Genomic DNA, 17,871 nt, shown 5'->3' on the forward strand with positions numbered 1-17,871 from the left:
ACAGAGTAACACATATGGTGGGATCACAGCGCTAAATTCCAGGTGCTCAGGTGCTTCTGAACCTCTCAGACACAAAAGGTGCCATGAAGCAAGAGGATGCAGCTCCCCTTGGCTGCAGTAGACACAGTTCATTCTATACAGGCTCTCAGGGAGGTGCTGAGTGTAGTACACTAAATTAGCAGGAATGCTGCAGCATGCTTATTAACACATCCTATGAGCTGCTAGATTCACAGAAACTCTACAGAGTGTGGTGGAAACAGATTTTCCTCAGCTGCAGACATGTTTGCTCAGCCATTTCAGCTCTTTTTTTTCATCCATGTCAGGCTAATCCTGAAATAGGGAGCACCATATGGTGACGGTGCAGTGGTCCTGAGTTTGTTACAAGTGTAACAAAGAACAGCCCTGGAGTTCTAACTCAGCCCAGGGTGCTGCCTCCTGGGTGTCTGCTACCAGTGGTTTTTTCTCATCTGAGAAATTCTGAGCACTCAAAAAATTGTTTGGTTATCTAACCATGCCAAGATACACAAAACCATGGGAAGATACTAACAGAGGAGAGCTGAGCTGTAGTGATTAATAAAGACACCAGATCCTTCAGACTTTCATTAGGAAATACAGCACAGACCTGAGTCACTGTCTGCTCATAGTGTTTGCTGCAGCAGTGGCACTCAGCAGCACCTTGCAACACCTCTGCTGGCTCAGCCACCTTAGTCTGCCTGGGCGTTTCACTACAGCCCATGAGAATTATGCTCCAAATTGTGCTGGAGGATTGAAAAATTGCCCAAACCACTGTTTCTTGACTAGACTGGCTTGTGGAGTATGTGCTTCAAATCTCAGGCCATGTGGAGGAATGTCAGGGTATCCAGACCCAGGAGTCACAAGAAGAAATCCACAGGAGCCCTGGCCATTAAAAGGTCTCAGGGCTTGGCTGCTAGGCAGGATCTTTTTTCTACTTGCACAGTGTCTGAAGCATTCCATGTTCATAAGCTCTTAAATCACTTAAATGTAGTTTTGTCATAGGGACTGCCATCCTGGGTCTGATAGGTCTTTCCTTCTGTAGCCTGCCCCCAAAAGGACTCAGCAGTGGGTGCTGATGCAAAGAGAGTGAGAAGCAAGGTATGCACTGCCCAGCCACTCTCTTGGCACGTCCTCCTTTTCAGAAATACTTCTTTATCCTATCAGGTGTGCAAGGCTAGACAGGCATTTATGTTCACAGATAGCTTATCTCTCCAGCTCAGTCCTCAGTCCTGGGCCCCCAGCTGCATGCGCTGCCTGGTCAGCAGCAAACCCACAGGCTCCCTTGGGCAAAACACAAGGGGAAAGAAAAAAAAAAAAAAAAAAAAAAAAAAAAAAAAAAAAAAAAAAAAAAAAAAAAAAAAAGCACGTCAGCCCTTAGGACTTCAGGGAGACTCAGAACAAAGGGTCTCCCAGCAGGCAGCTGCCCACTACCAGCCAACTCCCATGGCAAAAATACCCTTCCAGCAGAACCCGTTCTTCCTTAGCCAGCCACAAGAACAGAGTTGGGCCAGAGAAGCAAGTGACAAATTCCTGCTGATTTCAATGAGAAGCAGCAGGCCAAGCTCCAGTGCTCCAGATATTCCCACCAGACTCCAGTGCATATTTTTTTCAGAGCTGCTTCCTGTTGCAGCAGAAGACACAAAGCATTTATCTGGCTTCTTCTGGCATCCAGAGAACTCTCCTTAGAGAGCAAGGATAAGTAAAGACTTAGGTAGTTATTTGTGCAGCTTGGTCTTATGCTGCTCTCTCCTCCCACAAATGACAACCACAAGCATGGTGGAGGTGGGCTAGGACAGAGGCAGAGCCCTGAGATGGGTCTGTCTCAGCAAATGCTGCCTAAGACTTACCGTGGACCAGGGCTCAAACTTCTTCAACACTCACCCCTCCACAGTGTTAGCTCCTGGTTTGCTGACAGTTGCAGCTGTGGAGATCCTTTTGCTGATTCACAGGCTTTGCAAGGGTTATTATTAGCTTATTGAGATGAAATGGCTGTTGATTTGAAGAGATTTGGTACAAAACCAGTGCAGGGTGACCTGAAAATGGGAAGATTTCATTTTCTTGATGGGAAATGTCAAGCCCATCATGCTTTGCCTGTACGCGCATACAAGCTGATGAGGATTAATGCACAAGTAACAAAGTATTTCCACTGTTAAAACAGCAGCACCCTCCCCCTGAAGAAAAAAGGAGGAAAGAGAGAAATCCTTTTACATGGATCCCCATCCCCCTAATAAACAGGGAGCTAGGACCTGGGGTGACATTTCTGGGGCATAAGGATGTAGGACTGATGGTCACAGACATGAGGTGTCCACCTGCTCTGGCTGGCTGTGTTGTATTATGCAATACTGTCTCCTAGCAAAAATGCTCAGTGCCTTTGCCCTCCATCTTCCACAGTCATCTTAATCCTTCAGAGGAAGAGCTCTTGTAGAAGTAGGTGGGAAATGGAGTCAGATGTTTCCTGAACTGTCCTATAAAGTTTCTCTGCTGAAGGGTTCAAGCAGCTCTGATGCCATGGGAGAAGCACAGCAGGAGTGGTTATGCAATCCCTCTGCCACCTCAGCAAAACAGTATAGGAAACCAAAGAGAATATGTCCTGTAACAATTTATTTGCACGAATCATCCAACTCCACTTCAGAAGCAAATCAGATCACTTCCTTGGTCCCTAATTACGCTGATTTGCTCTCCCTCAGACTCATGGGAATGGGGTTGATTTCTGTCACAGCCTTGATTGACTTTTCAGGGCTCCAAATATGTTCCCACCTGGCTCCCTGTGTGGGTATCAGAAGGGAAGGATGGCTTTTAGTACCAGGTCCTTGAGGAACACTCCTTGACCAGCCACTTCACCAAGAGGTCAGAGCTGAAGTCCCTGCTGGTGTGGCACCCCACCATCAGCATTTGGGCCGGTGCTGTTCAGCTTGGGCTGTGCTTGACACACCAATCCAGCTCTGCAGCCTCCTGCCGAGGGAAACAAGGACGCTGCAGTGCTCCAGGCAGGCTCATGCTCAGCTGCATGCATCTGCCTGATGGATTCAGCCTGCAGAGCTACTCACACAGCTCTCCTGGATTTCTGCTCATCTCAGTGAAAGAAGAGAGATCAGCAACAGAGCTGACAGCTGAAGCCAGACCGGTTCAGATCTGCTGCCACCAGTGAGCCTGGTTCAGGAATCTCTTTCTGAATTTCCATTTGGACCCACAGAATTAGTTTGAGTACAAGAGGGCAGCAATAACGCACCTAATTTGTTTCACCCCGGAATACATCATCATTTAAGAGCCTGGAATATTTATCGTTGGCAAAGGGATATTGATTGCTTAGCCACAGGCAGAGTAAAAATCATTGAGGGGAAAAAAAAAGAACAAGCAACAAAACAAACCAGAAAAATTGCTCCGGTGGCTTCCTGCCACGCTAGCCTGTGATGCGCTGCCTCAGTTTTCACTGCCTTCCAGCATCCCTCAGCCCTCACAAGCTTCCAAGGCACAAAAAATGGCCTTTCCCTTTGAATTTATTGGAGAACGGCTTCCAGCAGCTCCCGGGCACTTTATCACCTTCCTGCAGGGGAACATAAAACAGGGCCCTTGTCTCTGCCTGTGCCGTAGGAACAAATAAATAAGGGCAGCTCCCTGCAGCTCCGCCACCGGCTCATCCACGCGCAGGAGCTGCTGCATTGTAGCAGCGAGCTCAAGCTGCGGAGTTCAGAGCGAGCCCGGCTCTGAACTCCCCGCCGCCCCTGGATGTTTGGAGCCAGTTATTTCCTTCTTAGGGTTTGCCCAACAGGAAGGCTGCTCCCCACCCCTAAAACCTGGTTAAAAGCTAATGGTCCATTGTGGCTCTTGTAAAAGATGAATTTCCCTGCTAATGGGGGCTGCCTGCTTTCTCGTGGCGGCGGCGATTCCAGCGCTGCTTGGACGCTGCAGTTGGGTCCATGCGGCCGGAGTGGTTTCCTTTCAGCAAATTGCTTTTTAATAGCGTGAGGGCAGTCGCTCTCCTCACTGGGGTGCTGCAGTGGCCCTGTGGCAAGCCTCGCTGTCGCCCCATTTACCACAAAACCCTTCGCACTGGCTTCCTCTGTGGCCTGCGCTCGGGCACGGCGACACCGGCACCCTCTGGGGCAGCGCCAGGCAGGGGCTCACCGGCAGGAGAACGTGAGGCTGATTCCACGGGCGGTGGCCTGGCCATTCCCTGCCATGGGGCTGGGATGAAGCCTCCCGGGTAGTGAGCAGTGGTGGAGGGCTCGGGGAACCGCAGGCAGTGCTGCTGGCCAGGGCCTGCCGCAGCCCCGGCCCAGGGCTGGCCGTGCTGCCTCGGGCCCCGGGAGGGGCAGGGTGGTGCCGGGCCGCGGCCTGAGATAAGCGTGGGGCTGTCCCCCTGCACCGGCCGCCAGGCCTCTGTAATCTGGCCCCTGGCCCCTGTGCGGGGCACAAGGACTGCAGCCATGCACAAAGATCGGGGCCAAGCAGGGGGATTGCATCGGCGCAGCCCCTCCAGAGGCAGCGGCTCCCACAGGCGCAGGCATGGCGGAGCAGGAGACTGAAGTGTCAACGAGGCCGTGTGGTGGCAAAGGCAGAGCGACATCCCGGCACCGCCACGCTCCCCGACACGCGGCCGCCCTCCGCTCCTCCCAGCGCCGTCTTTGCTGGCTGAGAGGGACAGGAATTAGCGCCTCCGCGGGTTTCTGCCACCCGCCTCTGGAGATGGGGTAGGCTTTCCTCAAGGTTTTGATTATTCTGATTTTTGCCCGGTTTTAAAGGGGAAAAAACCCCCATAAGGTGCCACCCATATTTCAAAAACAAGAAATGTGGACTAACCTGTCAGCTCATTCACAGGGAACAATTTGTTGTGTTCTCATCAAGCCATACGACTGTTTAAAAAAAAAAAAAAAAAAAAAGTAATTTCTCAGCCTAACCTTATTGATTATTTCTTCCCAAAAGCTTCAGATAATTATTTGGTTCAACATTTATCACTTTAAGAGTAATTCATGTGCTAATATGCATAACCCAACAGCACAGTTTAATTGCGAGACCTTAGCACTACAGTTGAACTGCATTGTTGGGTTTAATTTCTCTTATTCTTTTACGGCCTCTAATTAGCCCCATGCAAATAACAGACTTTCTAGATGTTAGCAGCTCTGAAAGACTTAAGCAAAAGCTACTGGGGTCCAAATGTTTTGTTCTATTAAAAACACTGAGAGAACTTGAACATGTAATTACTTACACAAGTATTTCAAAATGCGAAGTGGTTTGGAGTCAGGTTTTTTTAAACAACTATTTCAGGAAGTTAAAGCGTTTTGCAAAACAAAAAGTCATCATCCCTCAAGTCTGTCATTGCAGTGAAACCACCACCAGCTACTGAAATGTTTGTGCTGGTATTTTCAAAATTTGGGGGGAAGGGTATGGATTTCTCTTCTTGCCTTACCATCACTAAAAGGAATAGAAATGGAAAGTACACAACTGCTGTTGTGTAAAGCATCTCCTTATTAAAACCTGAGCAAGGGCTTTGGGTGCCCGAGTGCCCACATCATGTCTGAGCTTTCCAGTGAGATGGCATCTCTGCTGTAGATATAAGATTTTTTTCCCCAAACAGAATAGTAGCATTGTCAAGACAATCTCAGTCCTGTCTAAAGCAAACAAACCTGCTTTAAGGATCCTATTGAATTCTATGCAAGATCACTTATCTAAAGTACAGGCTTGGAAGCACTTGGGAGTGCTACTGATGCCTCTGGGCTTTTTAGAAGCATGTAAGCAGCGTGAGAACGTGGTGGTTTGTCCTGTGAGACAATGAGATCCACAATACTTTTGTGATACTTCTGTAGACTGACAGCAATCCTGGAGGTGGCTGTGACTTGGATGTGGTGCTTTCTTGCCTTGAGAGAGAACAATGAGGGAGGACAACTGAGCGTCTGGGACAAGATGGATTTACTCCCCTCTGAACTCCACAGCTCCTCATAAGCACCAAGACAACTTCTCTCTTTCAGCCCCTCTGCTTCTGCCTGCGTGAGAAGCTGTTTACCAGGGAAGCACTGGCTGCATGCAGATAGTGGAGGGCTCTCATTTCACCACCTGACACATAAAAGCAAAAAATAAAGAAGTCAGAAACATTATCACAATGGAACGGTTCTGGATGAACTTTGTCTGAGATTAAAACCAAACTAGGAGCATTTTCAGCATGGCAGACATTTTCTTTAGCTTCCAGAAAAGAAAAACATGAGTCAACAGGCTAAAGAAATCTCAGAAACAGGTGGTGAGAGACGCTGTGTGGAGTTCAGTATTTGTGCAGTTGCTCTGATTCTTACATAGGCCTGTTTTAAATGAACCAAAATATCACTCTGTGTTTGTGGTCGACTTACATATACAAGCAATGGGCATCTACCACAGCTTTGCTGCGGTGATGTTTATTCATTTAATAAGACAGTATTTTAAATCTCCTCTCTATAACCATAAAGAAAATCAAGGTGTGATCAAATTAATCTCCTCTCTACGACTTTTAAGAAAATCAAAGTGGGACCAAATTAAGAAAAAAACACAAAAAACCCACCACATTCTTTTGGGCTTGGTTGGGGTTTTCTTGCTGGTTCTTCTGGACATCAAAGAGAACAAAATTAGGAAAATCTTGAGTCCAACTGCTTCTGTATCCCTCCTAATTGACCTGCACAGGAGTCTGTCTCTATATCACTTTCAAGCTGCTTTAGCTAAATTGCTTCAGGATACAAGAGGTTAAAGCACCCTGCCGGGCAGAAATCTTTTACTTTAAAGGTCTAACAGCCTTTCCCTTAATCTGCAGAGTGGAGCTGTGATCATACAACAAAGTCATGAGCTTGTTAATGCTAAAATGACAGATGTTATAACAACAGGATATTTATTAAGTTTCCCATTACCCTGCTGGGTTGTCAGACCTCTATTTGTTTCTAAGACTGCTTTTTGGGTTTTAATAACCAAAAGTTATCGAAGTCTGTTTCCAGCCTTCTAACAAGAAGTCACACCAAAGGAAAAAAAAAACAAAAAGAAGACATTTATAAACTTTCTATCTCTGGCTGGGCTTGACTCCTGTTAAAGTAGGAAGCAGTACTACTAATTCTGTCTGTCTTACTGCCTCCAAGTTACAGTATAGATTTGGTTTAGAGTAGGTATTGTTTTAACCTTTTACTTAAACACTATATAGCATTGCATGAAAAGTCAGAGTCCATGTGATTCTGAAGTTCTGTAGACTTCAATATCTATTAATTATTTAGTGAAGCTCCGCAAACTTCTCATGGTGGGTGTTTTTCCTCATTGCCAGATTAGAAAGTATCCAGAAGCCCTGCCTGGAGGATACCTACCTCTATGATCAGTGCTATGCTGGGAGGCAACAACCCCTGCCCAAGCAGGGCTTAGAAGTTACTATGGAAAAAGCAGACAGCCTAGAAAAGCCACATGCACAAGGAAACAAGAAATAACCAGGTTTAAGCAGATTTATTTCTGCATAAATTGAGTTTCAAGATTCATTCATCAGTTCTAAACCCAGTAACAGTGTTAACCCCAGAACAACTGGAGTGGCAGCCCAGTATCAGGGTTGTTATACCACTGGTGGTGCCATTTCCATCAGCCCATTGCTCCCTTTATACCCATGCCACACACGCTCTGGATGTAGAGGCCTTTCCTATAGGGACAGGGGAAATTCAAGCATTAAGGGGCAGTGTTGTGCATGCATTTGTTGGTAGATGGCTGTTCTGAGCCAAGAGCTGCTCAGAGCAAGGATTATCTGGCCTGCACATCCCACCTCATGGCAGTCATGCCCTCACTTCTCCCATGTGCTGTGGCCCTAAAATTGGTGCAACACAGCTGGGATTAGCCAGGAGCAATTCAGACCTCTCCGAGAAAGACTGTTGGTTTTCCATCCCTCAGGTTGGCTCAGCTTTCAGTCCAGTCCAAGAGAGGGTGGCTTTTTTCCTTGGCACAGCTGTAGTCCTGCTGGGTGCTTCTTGAGATTTCTACAAGCCCATCCCCCACCTCTATTTCCAAGGTCATCCTTAAACTAAAATTTCAGCTTTTGGGGGAAACTGAAGTCCATATGGAGATAAATGAGACCCCTCAGAGAACCACAGCTTCTACCGTGGTTACATTTTCAAGTCTTAGCAAGTACTTTGTATTTCTTTAAGCACTATCTAGCAGAGTTCAAGGGGTGAAGAGCATGACAGAGGTCAGAGCCCTGCATGTGCTATGAACAGAAAGCACTTTTCACCTGTCAGTCAGAGTTCCCAATCCAAGGCAAGCTCTTATATTCATAATCTACTTATCAGAGATGAAAAGTAAGATGGAAAACATGCTCTAAGGGGTCCTGTAATAATCATTACCATCCTATTCAATTTACTTAGTAAACACTTTGGACTTAGCAAAAAGCACCTCAGTGAAATTTCAATTAATATTAACTTTTCCTCCTCTACACATGAGTGGCTCTGTTTGGGGTTAGTCACAGATGCAGAAGGTTTAAAAAAAAAATAATCTAACCAACCAAAAAATCACCAAAACCCAAGAGTCCAACTTTTCTTAACAAAGACTTAAAGTGTTGTAGCCTTATCTTCAGCACATTCTTCTATCTTTTCAGGTCTTTAATATCCTCCATCCAGCTCAACTCGGTTCAGAGTCTTGCACTCCTACTGAGCACAGGAAAAGACAGTGTCACTGGCTCAGCCGTCAGCACGTGGCCCCTGGAGGTACTGTCACAGGAAGGTGACCTGTGACAGATGTCACCCTGAAGCCAATTCAGTTAAGACATCCCCCTTCAAAAAGAATCCATCAGAACAAAGTTCCTGTCAGAACCAAGTTGTCTGAAAAGTAGGGTGGTCATATTTGGGTAAAACCCCCAACAAGCACTCACATTATTTAAAAAAAGGATCACATGTACTGGAAGGAGTAGCTGAATGATGTATAGTCCTGAATTGCATATCATGCTCTCCACTCCTTCCCTACCATACTTTAACTGGCTGAGTAAATCAGTGCATAGGACAGGATCTAATCTGGTTTTTATGGAATAAAGTCAGCATCACATCACCAGAATCTTGAAGGATTAATTTTCCAGAATGCTACGGATAGTACAAGTCAAGATGCAACTTAGGAACAGATACATTTTCTTATGTATCACTAAAGCAGTTTTTCCTTCGTGAAGTTCAACCAAACATATTTCCACCCTAATTTATTGCTGTGGTCCCCGTTTCCACAGTACCTTCTACAGCAACTCAGAGCTCTGCAAAGTGCTGAAGTACTTGTTAGTGGCAAGTGACCTCCTACCAAAATTGTGTGGTTAGCTCCACTTTTTATGAACTGACACTTCCTCTCTTTTTAGCTGATATTAAAGAAAAACAATATGTTAGCAAAAATTGGACAGATTTTGAAAATAAAATTTATTTCCCTGTTCTGTGGATTAGAAACAAAGGCACAGAATAAGTAAATAATTAATTAACTGCTTTATCAGGAGAAATAATTACTTAATTTGAAAATATTCTCAGTAGTATTAAAAAATACTTGCATTTGAACTTAAAACCATAGAAATATTTCCATTACCTAGAGGAACTTTCAAACCTTCATCATCATCGAAATAAGTAAGATCTATTAAAACATAGCTGGTTTCAGCAGTTGCAGACACCCTGCACTGCAGTAACCTCAGATTTGCAGTTTAAGGTTAAGGTTTAGAGATAAAGGGGAAGGGGAAGATGGCAGCAGTCCATCCTTGTTTATCTTGTTTAATTTTTGTCCTAGCCCAGACCAATGACATTTTCTCTCCAAACCACTGTTTCGAAAGGGGAACTCTCATGTTGCATAAGAACCCTCCATATCTGACTTTACCTTAAGTCATTTGGAGAAATACTGCTCTATCAGGATTTTCCCACTGCCAGCAACAAATCCCCATGCAAAGACATTATTTTTGCCAAGCTGCAGTCTCTTGCAGAGAGAGGCTACTCCTCATATGCTCGGGTGTGAAACTACACTGCTGTTACCTGATTTTCTACACCATTTCTCTAGCAGTGAGTTAAGCTTGGCACTTCACACTAACCTTTCCTGATGGAACAGCTGAGGCTGTGCTGGCTACCTTCTGTCTCCGAAAGATTAAGGTCTCAGCTTCAGCTGTGATCTGTTTAAACATGTTTTTCCATATCTTTCACTAACTTGGATTTCCATGGGCTCCAAGTGTAGGTCCCTCAGTAACAACCTGTTAAGCACTGCAGTCCTATAGATGAAAACCAAAGAAAACCATTACCGTCATCAAAGCAGCTGCAGGAGGGGCAAAATCTAACCACTCCAAAATCAAAGCCCAAACACACTCCATTGCTCATCTTTCTCCACTGATGCCATAATTTCATTTGCTTCCTACTAACCAGAGTGACCACCACGGGGGAAGTGACCTGCCCTTTTGATATTATCAGAGATGAAAGAGGTTTTGGCAAAAATCTTTTAGATCAGATTTTCTATTCTTAAAGAATAAATCTAAAGAACCCCAGTGGCTGCCCTACTGTTTTTCCATGCACATTAATTATTGCGTGCAGATGCGGTGATAGTAACTCAGGTAACTCTCTGGGAAGAGGACAGCAAATAAGAGCATCACAGAAAGCTACTGCAGAAGCTGTAAACCTGAGTTTCTCACCAGCTTTCAGTAGAGAAACACTGTTTTGACATTACCTTGCTTTTGTAGATACTTTCAGAAAGGGCACACCAAGTGCAGTGGCCTTCAAACTCTGGGTTCAAAGGCAACTTTTTTTTTTCAGGGCAGCACAGAGTGTTGCAAGGCAGTTGAGATACTCTCCCTTTAGCTGTGTGGCTAAACTTCTCAGCATTAAGGGAACAGGGAAAGGGGAAAAAAGACCTCATGTAAGTTTCCAATATATGTTACTGAGGTTTTCAATAACACAGAGAGCTTGGGTGATGCTCTGGGCTTTTCACATACTGCCCCTGATGTCACACTGTGGCTGTGACGTCAGCGCAGCTCTGACACAGGAGCTCTGCCCACGCAGCTTGACTCAATATTTAGTTCTGCAGTTTTCCTACTCCTTCAGAAAAAGATAACTGGGACATTGTGGTGCCAAGTGTCATTCCTCTTCCAAGCTCAAGCATATGTACCAAACACCTCCTTTTTAGCAATAACTTGCCGACTAACTCATCAGTGTCTCTACTGTGCTGCTGCTGCATGCAGGGAGGTTTTCAACAAACTGGAAACACACCTACCAAGGCTGGGTAATGATTCTTGTGATAATTAAACACAGGTCTTTCCTTTTTTTCTCTTTGAACAGCAATGTGAAGAGAAAATCACCTCAAACTAGCATGACACAGAAGTCTAAGACCTCTGCCAGTATGGATATTTAGGATGAACTACTTGAGCCTAGATTTTACCCAGTACTTAAGCCCAACCCCTCCTAACACTCAGCTGGAAGCATGCAGAATCAAGCCATCCATTTGGATCAGAACCTTCCAAAATGCCCACAAAAATACAAGTTAAAATCATCACCAACATTTTGCTAATTTGCATAATCCCTTTCTCAAGGAAAAACGTGCTTGTCTGCAACTGACTGGAAGAAGACCCAAGGCAGCACAGGATAAAACAATGGATTGAGTCTCCTAATGAAAAATTAGTGCTGCCTAATGAAAAATCTTGAGGGTATAGCAATATGTGCAGTATTTATCTGTGGGAGTGTTATTCATTCCTGAACTAGGGTATGAGCACCCAGCTCAGGTAAGCAGCAGTGACCCAGTTACCTGCAGACTCCCTGTGCTGTACTCGCTGCACCCTCAGCTACAGGGATCACATGGTAACATCAAACCAGGCAGCGAAGCTTGAATCCAGGTCTGCAGCAGGCCAGCAGCATCCACTTACACTCAGCACTGTGAAGCACAGAAGACTGGCAGCAAATAAATATCTCCCTCAGCTGAGGTCTTGCCTATACTGCAGAATGCAGTTGCCTATAGCACAGATTGCAACTGGAGCAAGTGTGGGCCAACTCACAGCAACCTAATCCAAGAAATTAAATTTAACAAATTCACCCCAGTGAGTCCAGGGGAAGATGAGGACAGGCTTCATCCCAGGCCAGCAACACAAGCACAAATGCAGGAAGCCCAGCAGGTTGCACATCCTGTTCCACAGCATCACCAGGGCTATTCTTAGCTGCAGGAGCTGGTGCAGGAGGGAAACACTGGGAAGCCGACCAATGCTGTAACTAGAAACAGAGCTTGGGTGATGGGGGCTGGGGATTGCCATTTGGTCTCAGCAATACTTTAAGGTTTGTGTTGGTTGTCAAAAACCAAACCAAATGAACAAACACACAAACAAAACAAACAAGTGATAAACCAAACCACCAATATATATAAATGCTAAGTTTCAGTGGCAAGGCTTTCATGCCAGATTTGGGATGCTAGCACAGACCAGCCTGAGAAGGTGCCTTCTGGAAGTGCTTGTCTGCCTGAAGTCAGACACTCATCCCACCCTTCTTCTCCAGTGGAAAAGCAGCAAAGAGTTAAACTGGGAGTTGGATCTGGTCATTGTGGTCAGGCAGATATCTGGGGTAGGAGGTCTAGGAATGACGTGGAGGAAGGTACATGTAGAAAAAGTAAGCTACATAGACCTGAAGCTTCCCTTCCTGCTAATTTAAAATTCCCACACCAGCATGTCTCAAATATGATGTTGATAGTAAGCTCAAATCCCATCTTTTCATGAAGAGGTAGAAGCAGCTTTGGAAAATGGCAGAACTCAAGCACATGCAGTGCAAACATAGCCACCTGCACATATAACTAATAATGTGGAATCACTTTTCCCTCTTGAAGCAGAAAAAGGACTGCTGAAGGGCTCCAAAATGAACTCATCACTGCAAGCTTATTAACAGCTCGAGGCAGGCATTGGTCACCATCCTGCCCTCCTCAGTGCTAGTGCTGGCAGCTGCAGTCAATCCTTTTCTCCCAAAAAATTGTGCAAATTGCAGTGTTTCTGAATTGAAACAAATGAAGCTGAAAAACACCAAAGCATCTTCTGCTCTAAAGCAGCTTTCTTCCAAAGACATTGAAAGAACAGTATAGAGTCCTATTAGGAAGCCTACCATATTGACCTTATGTCAGATTTAACCACGGCAAATTGACAGGTCAAGATGATTTTATTCTTTTCAAAAGCTGTTTTCCTTTGAGATAAAAAAACATCTTTTGCATAATTAACTCTTCATGATACTAGAACTGAGCAACTGTTCTTTTAATTGCACCTGGAACCGAGACAGTTGGAGATCAGGACTTTAAAACCCATTTACTAACCTCCACCTCCTCTATTTGTGCTCTTTTCATTTCTTTTTGATGTTCTGGGAGATGGTGAATGTGCATTTCTACTAGTTAGATTCCTTCCTGGGAGTCGATCTGAGAAAGAAATTCCAACTATTTAGTATTTGATAGTCAAGAGCTCCATTTATTTTCTCAGCACTTTAATACTTCAAAACAAAAACAAAAAACCACCAAAAAAAAAAAAAAAAAAACAAAAACAAAAAAACCCCCACATTATTCTTTATTTTAGGAGAAGGCCAAAAGAAATATCATCAATGAACAAGCTATGCCAATTATATTTTAACATTGTTCAGAAACAGGATCCAGGACATGAATAAAAAAGAAACCAAATTAATCCCATGTGCTTTCTGGAGACATACAGATGAAAGATCGTTTTCAGCTTTGTGGTTTTGCTTTTCAAGTAGTTAGACAACATGGTGAGTGCAAAATATAAACGTGAGCCTGCTAAAACATGGTGCTGTACCTCACAGGCAGCTAACCACACAAAGCAAAGGTCACAAGGAATGATCAGACCTTCTGTTATCAGCAAAGCTACGTTTGATTTGGAAAATTGTCAACTCTGGCTTTAGCTCAGGCAAATGGGAGCATCCACCTTGTTCTGTCTAGCAGAGAAAGGAAAAGCCAAAGATACTGTGGACCTGAACCACTTAAACGCATACCTAAAAAGGGTGTAACTGATGCTATGCTATGGAACTAAAATAGTCAGAGCATATTTATATGCTTTTAAATATAGTTAGCAGTATTTCCCATTCCCTCTATGTGGAACTTGGAACATCTAGTTACAAAATTCACCCTCTCCATCCCCCCTGGTCTCTCCATAGCTGAAGAGATTAGAAAGTACAGTCAAAGCAGGGGGCAGGGGAAGGAAAATGGCAAGAATCTTCATTCCTCCTCCCCAAACTCCATCAGGCAGTGTTTAATAAATTCAGATGGCCTGATTTCAGAAGCTAACAGCAATGTCAGTTTAGCTAAACTTGTTAACAAATCTTAGGACACTCAGTGGGCTTTTTTCTCTTTCGTTTTAGAGAATGGAGAAAAGGAATAAATTCTGGAATTATACCAAACTGACAGTATTTTTGCAGCAAATTTAGATACACCATAGCAGTCCTGATTTTAATACATCCATAAAATCCAGGTACTTTTTTCTTTAAAAGCCAGGCTAACACTGGCAGAAGCTTTGGACTCACTCCCACAAGTAATTCCTGGCGTACAAGTAAGTACTCGTCAGCCTGATGAAACTATTTAAGAATACAGAAATTTTCAGGACTGAGCCCTTGCCATGACTTTTGGGGAGTCACAAGTTGGGGCTGGTTCTTTTACATAACTCTGTATATGTCCATACTGCACCACTGCAATGTGGCAACTACAGATATTACCAAAGCCCAATACCGGGTGTTGAAAGCAATTGAGCTACAATTATTAGGGGTCCCACAGAAACAATTTACTCTGCTAAAAAGGAAGACTGATTGTACTGTGGCTAGCTCACTGAATTAGTTCTGCACTGCAACTTAGGTGCAGATATAATCTAGGAAGTGATTCTGAAATAGCATGTTCCTGGATGAGACATGTAGCAAGGGTAAAATTTTTCATCCACTGATGTTTGGTACATTTCTGACACATTTAATCAGAAGCCTAAACAATCTAGACACTGAAGCACAAACTTATTTTTCCTTAAAATCAGTGTTCCATAATTGTTTTTATTTTAAAAATTCAGGAATGTGATACACAATACAATTAGCTCCCCACCATTGCAGTGTTCACTTACATGAGAATCACTAGTTTCATGCTTTGTGGAAAAATAAAAATACAGACTGTGCAGTGCTTTTGAAAGCTCTCAGTATTCTTAAACTGTGATCTTCAGAACAAATCCAGTCTGTATAACTCCAGACAGAACAAGTTAAAAAAATTTGTGCTATTTCACAAGCTAGCCGGCTACAGTCAGGTCTCCTACAGTCAGAACGGAGAAATTGTGTTCCTGCTGCTGCACAGCCACCACCTTGACCTCACTCTGCTTGCAGGGGGTTACCATCAAGAGCTGAGGAGAGGAGAGGGCCCTGGTAACACCAGCTCGTGCTGCACGTGCAACAGGGCACGTGACAGAGAGGTCACACAACTCCCCCTCCTGCCCTCATCATCATCACCATCATCACTGTCACCTCTGCATCCTGTCCTGATACTTAAAATAACGAGGAGGAGAGCTTTTTGTCATTTTAGCTAGCCATTGCCTGCAATGGACACAGAAATAGAAAAATATGACTTCTGGCACAGGGGAAAAAATTAAATCGTTTAGAATGTAATTAGTGACTACAACTCCCTCTATTCAGATGCATTTACTGAGACTATTAACCAATGATAGTAAGTGTTATGACTTACTAGTTGCCCTCTTTTTATAAGAGCAACAGGAGAAAAGGGAATCAGACTTCTCAGTGCTACCATGGTTTGATTTGTTGGTATTTTTTTAAATAAACTAAAGAACAGTAGTTATATGCTGCATTAGTGATATAGGGCAGAACCTCAACAATTCATACTAATGACTGAGATGAATTTTAAACTAGTGATGAAAATAATTAGTGAAAGTTTACCACAGAAAGCAAGGATACACATTTAAAAAAAAATATTACTTTGTTCATTTCAAAATTTACTTGGTTAATACTCTGCAGTATAGTAGCAGGGGTAGCATACTCGGCAAACGTAGTCTCATACAAGATCTCATTTAACAGTCAACTCTAGATCATATACAGGTAACAGAAAAAAGAGTTAAGATAATTCAGAAAAAACAAAAACATATATAAATACTATATTAACACATTTAAGTTAGTTTGTGAGACTATACAACAAGCATAAACACAGAAAAAAGTGAGCAGTGCTGGTGGCTGCGAAGCACCAACATCCCAAGCCAGCACAAAGCCAAGCCCACCCATCCACAGCCCAGAGCTTCCTGCGGGTGCAGCCAAGGGAGAAACCCGCTGGCAGTGCTGTGCTGCAGCCCAGCAATGCAGCCTGCGATGGGGCTCCCTGGAGGCAGAGCCAGCACCTCCACCTTCCCCGTGCTCTGGCACACGGCGCTTGGCCGGAGCATGGTGGGAGCCGGGGGCTGGTCTCGGCTCCGCAGAGCGCGCGGTTAATGCACAGCGCTGGTAATCCACCCATGGATAATCGAGAGTTGACTGCAATGCTCTGCTGAGAGCTTGGGTAAGACCACTGATGTGACTTGGGCCAATCCAGGCCCAATGAGCAGCAGGACTATTTTCTGTACTATTTAGGAGCAATTATGATGCAAGACACAAATTAGAAATGCAAACTAGGGAGGTGTTCTGTATCTGGAGGCACAGCTACATTCCCTTCACTAACAAAACATTCTTTTCAAAAACAAAATCTATATTTAAATACTGTTAAAACCCTGAAAACCACAGCATCAAAGAACTTTGTAAGGCCAAAACTATCCTCAGTTCCCTCTGGTTGTGCCTAGGTATTGCAATACATTTGTAGAAGTAGTAAATGCTAGGTAATCTAGTATTTTATCCTCTTCCCAGTGCCTTGCAGTAACAGATCTCAGAGCTCTTCACACAATAGTTAAGCCTCACAACACCCCTGTGAGGTAGGTATTATCCCCATTTGAAGACAGGGAAACTGAGGCAAAGTGTTTATCATGTCCAGAGTCATAGAGCAAAGAATGGAAGATCTGAGTTGTTTTCCAGTTTTGCACACAGGAGCAATCCATTAATCACAAGACATTAGTTCCCATACATAATGTGAGAGTGGATCAAAAGGGCCAGGGTTTTAGATTAGATTTCTTGTATGTTTTATCTTTCAACTCTCATCTCGTCTCTGCCAAATTCACAGAGTCCACAGAGCAGTTTCCTTTCCTAAGGTGTAAGTTGGCAGCGCACTGTAACAGCTACTTCAGAGCCAGTTTTCAACTAACTGAATCAAGATTTTAAACCATCAATTCAGATACTGAGTAAGTGAAATTAAGTGATACATAAACATCTCAAAGTGTGAAACACAGTGAATGAAATCTTACTCCTTGTACCACTTCCTCAAAAGTCAGTGGAGGGCTCCTGAGGACACGGTGGGGGACCAGGACTGAAGTCACTGCAAGTGTTTACAGACACACTCAGCTAGAAGCAAAATGCACCATTATGTTACTTGTTGGGGAGCTGCTGTCTGTGCCTGGAAGAAGGAGTTACACTGTTGGTGCTTGGTAGACCTTCCCCAACAGACCACTTATAGACAGAACTAATTATTTTGTCTTAATAAACTCAGCATCACCTAAATATTTATTCATAGCACTGTTGAGTGAAGGGTTCTTTGAACTTCGAAGACTTTCATGACCAGACACAATTTGGAAGTAACAGAAAACAGCAGAAAATCTGTAAAATGTAAAAGTCTGTGTTACTTTATCGACCACCCTCATGTCTTGACCACAGAGTAGTATACGGTAGGTTGAACTGACATTCTGACAGAAAAAAAAACTCTTTCACATCTGTTGTTTTCAATTACGTTGCTACCTTACCAGAAGAGGGAAAAATTTCTGACAATCACATGATGTTGTCTTTAAATTATGCTGGGTGATAAATTCCT

Source organism: Sylvia atricapilla, chromosome 3 (assembly GCF_009819655.1).
Source record: "Sylvia atricapilla isolate bSylAtr1 chromosome 3, bSylAtr1.pri, whole genome shotgun sequence".
Lineage (NCBI taxonomy): Eukaryota > Metazoa > Chordata > Aves > Passeriformes > Sylviidae > Sylvia > Sylvia atricapilla.